At 35.1% G+C, this 10,544-nt stretch overlaps 2 non-coding genes across 2 annotated transcripts; both read left to right on the forward strand.

Moving 5' to 3' along the window:
* Positions 1 to 8,706: 8,706 nt before the first annotated feature.
* Positions 8,707 to 8,779, forward strand: TRNAV-AAC (transfer RNA valine (anticodon AAC)). Its single transcript has one exon. It is a non-coding gene; the product is annotated as a tRNA-Val (tRNA).
* Positions 8,780 to 9,146: 367 nt separating this feature from the next.
* TRNAV-AAC (transfer RNA valine (anticodon AAC)) lies at positions 9,147 to 9,219 on the forward strand. Its single transcript has one exon. It is a non-coding gene; the product is annotated as a tRNA-Val (tRNA).
* Positions 9,220 to 10,544: the final 1,325 nt, after the last annotated feature.

Consider the following 10,544-nt stretch of genomic DNA (forward strand, 5'->3'; position numbering starts at 1 on the left):
TAGCCTCGGCGATAATCATATGCACAGATGAAAATGGGTCAACCTTACATAGGAGTATCCTGTATATGAATATAATAACAATGCACGAGCATTCATTAACGCGTACACCGCTGCTTAAATTTCCATTACACGTTAAACGCGCTAACAAACAATTTTCATACAAAACCTCCTGCATTACGAGACTTCGTACACAGGTTTCGTTCACGAATCGTTGTAAAACTAATTATCCAAATTTCGCGATTTTCAATTAGCGTTTTATCGTATTCGTACTTGAAATATTTATAAATATTTCAGAAAAGTATGATCAAGAAAATGTCTTCTTTTTTAAATAAGAAGTCTCATAAGCGACAGACTATGAAAACGAAGTTTCAGAAAAATTTCCGTGTTTCTGTAGGTGGATAGATGAATTGTGTACAAAGATAGCCATTAACGCGAATGTGACGTAATCGTGCTGTGTAAGTGCGTTTAAAGAGACGTGCAAAGAGATCGGGCTACGTACTTCGCTTAAGGATTATAATTAATCCTTTGCACTCGGCGATTTTTTCGTTCCAGAAAAATAGCAATTCCAAGACTTTCTGCTATCAAATCGACGATATTTTTAAAACGGAAATCGTATTTTTAAATAGGAAATCGTATGCAAATTAAGGCGTAGAATTATTTTATTTCGATATCCCACGCATCGTTGGGTAATTTTAAATTTCATATATTAATTAACATCGGTCTTTGGAATATTATTAAATGGCGACTGAGGGTAGCAACCTCTCACACCTCTCGAGTACAAAGGGTTAAAGATATTAGATAAAAGAATTTCGCTTATCGTTGGAACGGAGGTTTTCTGAAAAATGTAGTTTCGAGGAATACACAGAGTGTCGCGTGAGAAATTGGAAATTTAAATATATCCTAATTTGGAATTATTTTATTTCGATATCCCACGCATCGTTGGGTAATTTTAAATTTCATATATTAATTAACATCGGTCTTTGGAATATTATTAAATGGCGACTGAGGGTAGCAACCTCTCACACCTCTCGAGTACAAAGGGTTAAAGATATTAGATAAAAGAATTTCGCTTATCGTTGGAACGGAGGTTTTCTGAAAAATGTAGTTTCGAGGAATACACAGAGTGTCGCGTGAAAAATTGGAAATTTAAATATATCCTAATTTGGAATTTGATTAGTACCTTGTTCGATGATATCTTGAGCTCGTAATCTACGTAACTGATATTTAGAAAAATTTTTCTGACGATTCTCTCGTGTCTTAAATATTCTTTCCTATTATTAAATGCCAAGAAGATATTTAGAAATTCGAATTTTGAAAAATTCTTGAAAGAGAATTGTTTGGATTATTTTTTATTCAATGACAAACATTTGAGTTTTGAAAAATTCTTGAAAAAGAATTGTTTGGATTATTTTTCATTTAATGACAAATTATTATCTCCTCAATTAAAAATATTCCATCGCTTAGAGATTCCAAATTACATCGTTTTCTGTCCAATAATAAGATTTTGAAATTTTCTCTTTGGGATTAATACACATTGTATCCACAAGCTTCTACCCAAAACATTCGTCGAGGCTCGCAGAAATTAGGAGAAAAGAAATTATGAGAATGACGATTAAAGAGAATTTCTACGAAAATTATCCAACTTTGGGGACAGCGAGAGAATTGAAAATCGACCAAGCATGAACCGATACGACTCGATATTTGGTCGTGTCGTTTATTAGCGTGGTGGTCCCACGTCTAAGTGGATCTTACTTATTAACGCTGGTGCTGGTGCCGTTTCTTTGCCGAGGATGTTTGAAGAGAGCCTCGAGGCTCGTTTTACTTTCCTGTGATCGGAAACTTCTCCGGTGTGAGATCGATGGGTTCGGAAACGAGCTGACAAGTCAAGGAACTATCCGTGGAGGAGCAGCAGATGGCTGTGTCTAAAATAAACCAATCGGTTAATAATACTCTCGCCTATACAAATATCTCTCCAAATAACTCTTTCATCGAATTAAATCGCACAGAGTGAACATCGAACCGCTTGAAATTACACGCAATAATTATTTTAACGAGGACATAATGCGCTGCCATAATCAAAATTTCAATGCACTTAACCCTCGGTGTGCAAACCACGGTCATTTCAGCCATTAGGTTTGCTCGCAAACGTGTAACCTAGCGCTAAGTACGATATATTTCAAACAAACAAAATATTCGAATAAAATTTGAAAATTTAAAAATTTCAATGGTAGTCTAAATTTGAAACATCCGAAGAAATTGTAAGAATTTTTTCAGAATTTTCTTTACATTATTATTCGCTAAATAACACGATATATACTTACTAAGAAAGGACACGAATGACCATGATTTATAATTTTCCAAAATTTCCTAAATCACACGCTCTGACGGAATATTCAAAATCGACATTTGCTTTATTCTCGCTGTACAGTTAAGTCTCCTATAACACTTGAATGATATTTATTAGCTTGAACTAATAAAAATCCAGAAGATTCTTTCCATGTTCCCAGATCACTGTGTCACATCTGACCCACGTCAAATGGACCGAGAAGCGTACTAAACTCGGCTTAAAAATAAAGCAAATCCGAGAAAATTTATTCCGGCTATTAGGAAATGAAATATCAGATGAACCTAGATAAAACTGGATCAAAATTCTGCCAACATTCCTGCCAAACCTGGCAACAGTTTCACAAGAGTATGGTATCACGATCGTTGGACTCTGATGGATCCACTGCAATGACAATTATTGCATATATAGAGCTTGCAAGATCCTTACTATACCTGGACGATTAGGTTAAATCAGCAAATACCGAACATTTCCCAAAGTTCAATCGCAAAATAAAACAGGACCACTCAAATACCTGTCAACCATAAGAATTTTCCCTCTTAGGCTACTCATGGTTTGAATAGCTTAGATTACTCGTATCCTACGATAGATATATACCACTCCGCAGTTGCATAGTGATAGCTCGACAACTACAGCAACCATAACAGCAGAAAATTGCCACTCTGATCACCACAGCGCGAATCGATCGTCGAATAAGTCCGACGAGAGTTAGGCTCGCCGTGGTTGGTTAATAACACGGTCTCCTTCAGCGTGAATTCCTCGTGATCCAACCCCAAAGGCGGCCTGGCCCGTCACTCCTGTTACGTTTTATGTCATTGGGCTTTACGAAGCTTTCGCGCTGGCCAGGAGGGTGGTCCGACACGGGCCGCTCTGTTTATCGACTGTTGCCAGTCGTTTGGCGCCGGCGCTTATGCCATCCCTATGGACGCTTTTTATCTCCCGCTGCACCCCTTTTCTTCGCACGAGTTGCCCATTCTCTCCGCCAAATTCCCCGGTTCCTTTCATCCCCGATGGCCAACACACGCCGAGGCCTGTGTAGTCTGTACGAGTGCTGGCACTCGGGGGATCCTCTTCTGGCAACTCGGCATTTGTAATTTCACTTTTGGAGAGACGATTACGAGTAGTCAGGGGTGAGACGAAAGTTTCGGTAGTTTGAAAGGTTCTGCGTTTTATTTATTTAAATTGGAGACAGTGGCGTAGAGTCTTATTCGATGCCAAAATCAACCGTAGTTGGAATTTTGGTGGATACTTGCGTCACATTTGCTGTGGTATAAAGTTCAACGCGAGAACTAATTACTAGTATGCACAGATAATAGTAATTTTAGTGGTATCACGAAGATAGGTAAATATATTAATTACAGTGCGCTTTTTAAAAGCAGGTATATATTTTTAGTAATTGGGAAAGTAGTAATTAATACGTAGAAATCCACGTTCAGAATTCTGAATGACAAAAGCTTTAGTCTAATGTCAATATGAATCGATGGAAATTTTTTAAAAAGAAGGTATACGTTTTTAGTAATTACAAAAGAGAAAATTCCAAGACCTAGCTTTCTGACTGGTTGATGAATCTATTATTAAGATATAGAGGTCTCTGATAAATCTTTATGAGTAGGGTAACATTCATGCGAATGTTCCTGTAATACGAACGATTTAATCTAATTTTTATTTTCATTGCTCCAAATTATTATCTCAGATGCAATTTACATCGAATGGAAGTAAAGAAGATAAGTAGAACCCAGAACCTAGCTCCCCATAATACAAACTCAACGAACATTCTCACGAATGAATGCCACGACACGAAGGAAACTCGTCATGGAAGAGTATCAATGATTAAAAGTGAACGATTAACACTAGAACTACCAATCTTTAATGGGTACCTAATTACAACGTGCACAGATTATAGTAATTTCAGCGGTACGATGAATACGAGCGAATATATCGATTACAGTTCTTTCTTAATACAAGTTGATACCAATTTTATTCTTAAAGCAGGTGTACGTGTTCGGTGATTGCAAAAAGGAAAATTCTGGGACCAGTCATTTTGACTGGGTTGGTAGTTCTAGTGTTAATAATAAAACAAGTTTATTTAAATAAAATATTATGGCCATTCGGAGGAAAATACTGGATTCTCGTGGATTAGAGAGACGAGTATAGACGGAGTCAGGTTTATCATTGCCTATATTTACTTCTATGCTGGAGAACTGGGTTGACAATGAGTTAAAAGGCGACGATGCCTCTAACTGTAGGACTTTTTGCTAATTTGTCTAATAAACAACAACTCCTATTTAACACTAGAACTACCGATCTTTAATGGGTACCTAACTATAACGTGCACAGATTATAGTAATTTCAGCGATACGATGAATACGAGTGAATATATCGATTACAGTTCTTTCTTAATACGAGTTGATACCAATTTTATTCTTAAAGCAGGTGTACGTGTTCGGTGATTGCAAAAAGGAAAATTCTGGGACCAGTCATTTTGACTGGGTTGGTAGTTCTAGTGTTAATAATAAAACAAGTTTATTTAAATAAAATATTATGGCCATTCGGAGGAAAATACTGGATTCTCGTGGATTAGAGAGACGAGTATAGACGGAGTCAGGTTTATCATTGCCTATATTTACTTCTGTGCTGGAGAACTGGGTTGACAATGAGTTAAAAGGCGACGATACCTCTAACTGTAGGACTTTTTGCTAATTTGTCTAATAAACAACAACTCCTTTTTAACACTGGAACTACCGATCTTTAATGGGTACCTAACTATAACGTGCACGGATTATAGTAATTTCAGCGATACGATGAATACGAGCGAATATATCGATTGCAGTTCTTTCTTAATACGAGTTGATACCAATTTTATTCTTAAAGCAGGTGTATGTGTTCGGTGATTGCAAAAAGGAAAATTCTGGGACCAGTCATTTTGACTGGGTTGGTAGTTCTAGTGTTGAAAAACTCCCAATGATTCTCTATCCAGTGCGAATAATGACAACTGATCGTGACACGCAGTTTCGTGATTTCAAGGAATTCTCTGAACACCCATAGTCACTATTCCCGAGGAAGCAGTGGCAGGATCCTCGGGGCAAGGCGGCAGACTCGTGCGAAGTCGAGCAAGTCGGTGGAGCGCGAGCCAATATTTACCAGGAGACCATAGACGAGGCGGATTTTCGTCCTTGCGCCGGCAGGATCCTTCCCCCGGAGTCGAAGGATCGCGATGGCTCCCGTGGACGACGGCAGGGTGGGGAGGGGACGGGTCGCGGCGGGTTTTCGGGACGAGAACGCGAGGAACGCGTGGGAGTGGAGGCCCGTCAAGGACAATAGAAGGCCCGTGAAAGGATCAGAGGAACAGGACGCGGTGCTGGTCCGCGGCAGCGTGCCGGTGATTTGGTGCGCCACGCTGATTGGTCGGCCGCCGGGTGGATCTTCGATTTACGATGCTGCTCTGCGTCGAATGACACGCCACTTCCTTCCAACGCCGATTTCGATTAACCCTTTCGCTGCTGGGTGATAGAAATTCCGGGTCGGGTTGGGAGGGTGCGCGAGGGGGTTCCTGGTGTCGTTAATTTGGATTTGGATGAGATAAAATATGGAGTGATAAATTTTTTTCTATCATGCACCGATTTTAATTAATTCTTTCTCTGTTGGATGGTAGAAATTTCGTGTTGTTCGCTGCGTGAAGGGATTCCTGGTGTCGTTAATTTGGATTTGGATAAGATAAAATAGGGAGTGCTAGATTTTCCTCTACTTGCCGCCGAGTTTAATTAATTCTTTCTCTCTTGAATAGTAGAAATTTCGTGTTGTTCGTTGCGTGAAGGGATTCCTGGTGTCGTTAATTTTGATTTGGATAAGATAAAATATGGAATGATAGATTTCCTTCTATCTGGTGCCAATTTTTATTAATTCTTTCTCTGTTGGATGATAGAAATTGCACGGTATTCGTTGCGTGAAAAGGGTTCTGGTGTCGTTAATTTGGATTTGGATAAGATAAAATACGGTAGTGATAGATTTTCTTCTACTTGCTGCCAATTTTTATTAATTCTTTCTCTGTTGGATGGTAGAAATTGCATGTTGTGTTGTTCATTGCGTGAAGGGATTCGTGGTATCGTTAATTTTAATTTGAGTCAGATAGAACGGTATTGGATTGATTTCTTCCTGGCACCAATTTTGAATGATCTTCTCACTGATGAATGGTAGAAATTGTGTTATTGGCTGCATAGCAAAGATTGCAGAAAGAGTTCCATGCTATCGTATATTTAATAATAAAACTTTGGATCTAAGTCCAATAGAGCAGTGTTTGATTATTTTATTCCTGGCATCGAGTTTGATTAATCTTCTCATTGCTGGATGGTAAAAATTGGATTATGGGAAGAATTGTATTGAATTTGGATAAAATAGAATACGTAGTGTTGAATTTCTTTATTTCTATGCGAATTTTGAATAATTCTTTCGCTACTGGATGATAGAAATTATATTATATTATATTACTATATTATATTATTTACATAGGATGGATTGTCTGAAGGATACTGCAGTACAGTTAATTTCGATTCAAATAAGATAGAACAGTGTTACATTATCTTCTTTTTACCATCGAGTTTGGTTAGATAAGAAGGAAGAATATTACGTTTACATTGCTCTACTATTGAATTTGAATCCAGAAAGAATAGTACAATATCGGGGTAAACGTTCGCGATGTGGGACACCTGATTTTAATAACGTTCCAAAATCGTGAAAAATACGGTGTCAGTGTGAAATTCCACGCTCGTATGCAGTGCATAATTAAGAGTGTAATTCTACCGAATTCGCACAATCGTCACCGCTGTGAAAAGCTTCAAATGATTCATATCATAACACAAAAATAGTCAGAGAAAGAAGTGAAACTTGGTTGTGAGAAAATGGTACCTATTAATTTCTTCCAATCCCAATTTCGTTTATCGATTTCACTGCAAGTTGAGTTTGTCAGAATACTAACTATATTTTTAAAGACTCGCGAAAAATATTGCGATATTCTTAAAAAATTAAATTTTAATTTTAATTTTATAGAAAAGTGGAAAACTTTAAAGTCTTTTAATTTTTAATTTAAGCCCCTAACTTAGCCCCCTAGTTAACCCCTTTAACCCCCTAAAAGGGGTTAAAGAACCTATAATTAAAGAAATTAATGAATTTTGGATTCTTTTATTTAACGATGATATTAATGAAAGATGATAATTATATGGAATTCGATATTAGAGAATTCAAATAATGTACAGTAAAGATTTCCATAGAGAAGAATGATTAATGACTCTGATTGATAAATTAATTCGCAAGGTATTCTTGTCAAACTATAATTCTTGATTTTAATTAGAACATTTATCGGAAGATGTTCTTCGAAGCTTTGGATGTACGACTGCAGTCTAATTAAAATATCTCTGTGGCTGATTCTATGTCCGTGGAACTTTAAAGTGACAATTTTCACGGGGAAGTTTCAATGGCGCTTTTTCGATGACTTTCGAGTGTGAAGGGTTAATTGCGAGATTTTCACTGGGCCAAGAGAAGTTTCGTTAAAACTTCGACCTGGTTCGCTTCTACCATTCTTCTGCTTCTTGTTTCGAGTATTTTGTACTCTCCCAGTGCTCGAATTTCTCTTTGTAAGTACAATTTAACGAGAATGGCTTTTACCGCTTCTTCCAGTATCTTCCAGCACACAACGCGAATTTTGCGAGCCAATTTAAAATTTCAATTGTCATGTCCAATTAATTATTTAATTCTATTTAAATACATATGATTTTACAATTAACAAGTTACAGTTCATTCAGTAATAATTGAAATTAATTTTTAGAATTTATTTTTAGAAAAATTCAATTTTCTTATCCAATTAATTATTCAATTCTATTTAAATACATATGATTTTACAATTAACAAGTTACAGTTTATTTAGTAATAATTGAAATTAATTTTTAGAAAATTTCAATTGTCCTATCCAATTAATTATTTAATTCTATACAGATAAATACGATTTTACAATTAACAAGTTACAATTCATTCGGTAATTATAGAAATTAATTTTTAGAAATCGATTGTAAATAATGCGAATATATTACTTTTTCGAATGAATAAAATTATTTCGAATGGTACCTATATCTATATAATTTGTGACACTGTTTTATTTCATTTGGATAAATTATTTCAAAGGAAGTAAGGAACTAGTATATCATATTTATTATTCATTTGTTAGAGTTATCTTAAATATATCTTAAAATATATTCACATTTAGTTCGTTGATCTTTCCGATAAAGAATATCATAAAAATAAATAAACAATAAATAAATAAATTTACTTAAAAGGACCTTATGACACTAGTTCTGGTAAGCGGTATTCAACGGGTTTCCGTGGTGTAGTGGTTATCACATCCGCCTAACACGCGGAAGGTCCCCGGTTCGATCCCGGGCGGAAACAACGTCACTTTTTACACTATTTTTTCCTTTTTTTTTTTCATATTCACTAACTCCAAACCACCATAAAACAATTTCAACTTATCAAAGTGCCACATACATTCACAGAACGCTTTAAATTATAATTAAATTCGCAGTCATCGTAACACGTGTCTCGCAATCAATAAATACCACGTTATTTATAATTCGATTTTCCTCGTCGCATTCGTGTCTTTTAATTTACAAAAATTTACAATCAAAATTTCATCGGGTGTATCGATTATTGAATTTCACGAATTACGTACAAAAATGCGACGCGTGAATTTAAGAAATTCGGGATGTTCAATTTAGCGTATATCCGCTGTCTCGTTAAGAGAAGGGGTTGCAACGAAGTTTCCGTGGTGTAGTGGTCATCACATCCGCCTAACACGCGGAAGGTCCCCGGTTCGATCCCGGGCGGAAACAAATTACTTTTGCATAGAATTTTTTCGTAAAATTATTCAACCCGCCATTGTACGAAGTACGGTTTCAATTAAAGCCAGAAATGGCGCAGTTAAGCGATAATTAAAACAAATAACTGTTTGTCAAGCATTACTCTCTTCCTACCTCTCTCTCTCTCTGGTGAAATAATTATCGTGGAATGGAATTTCCAGCAGTTCCAACGTATTCGAAAATATTGGGCTAACGCGGTATCTCCGACATTCCGATACTCGAGATTATCTCGTTAAAAACACAATCTGCGGCAAGGGTTGATAAGATTTCGAAAACCACTGTCAGAGACTATTACATAAAGTCATACGGTAGCGAAATTAGTTGTTATATCGAAGAATCTTATCTACATCGGTTCCTAACTACCGATACCGGAATAAAAATTGAAAAATTTTCAAATTTCAATTTTCTATTCTTCTCACGGAAAATTATCGTCCATTGAATTATTTTGCCAAATCAATATCGTAAATTTATAATTAATTTGATCAATCTTAAATTATACGTTCATAAAATAATTATTGGTAGTATACTAATTTCCAAAATTCCAAAAGGACTTTAAAATCTAATATAAATATCAAATATATTAAATTTGATAATTCTTCACTTGATGTCGTCTTGATAGTATAGATAACACAGTTAAATAATTTAGAATATATAATTAGTTTGATCAATTTTAATTTATACGTCAATAAAATAATTATTGACAGTATACTAATTTCCAAAGTTCGAAAAGAATTTTAAAAATCTGAAATAAATTCCACATATCTTAAATTTGATAATTCTTCGCTTCATATTATTTTGATAGTATAGATAACACAGTTAAATAGTTTAGAATTTATAATTAGTTTGATAAATTCGAATTTATACGTCAATAAAATAATTATCGACAGTATACTAATTTCCAAAGTTCGAAAAGAATTTTAAAAATCTGAAATAAATTCCAAATATCTTAAATTTGATAATTCTTCGCTTCATATTATTTTGATAGTATAGATAACACAGTTAAATAGTTTAGAATTTATAATTAGTTTGATCAATTTTAATTTATACGTCAATAAAATAATTATCGATAGTATGCTAATTTCCAAAGTTCGAAATGAATTTTAAAAATCTGAAATAAATTCCAAATATCTAAAATTCGATAATTCTTCGCTTCATATCGTTTTGATAGTACAGATAGTACAGAGGCAAATAATTTCAATCATCAATTTCAGATTCTTCTATTTAATTTTAAATTTCTTATTTAAATAAAATTTTCCTAAATTATTTATTATTAAATTCTTCATTTTTAATTTTATATT

This window comes from Eufriesea mexicana, unplaced genomic scaffold, assembly GCF_001483705.2.
Source record: "Eufriesea mexicana isolate 0111107269 unplaced genomic scaffold, ASM148370v2 scaffold1272, whole genome shotgun sequence".
NCBI classification, from domain to species: domain Eukaryota; kingdom Metazoa; phylum Arthropoda; class Insecta; order Hymenoptera; family Apidae; genus Eufriesea; species Eufriesea mexicana.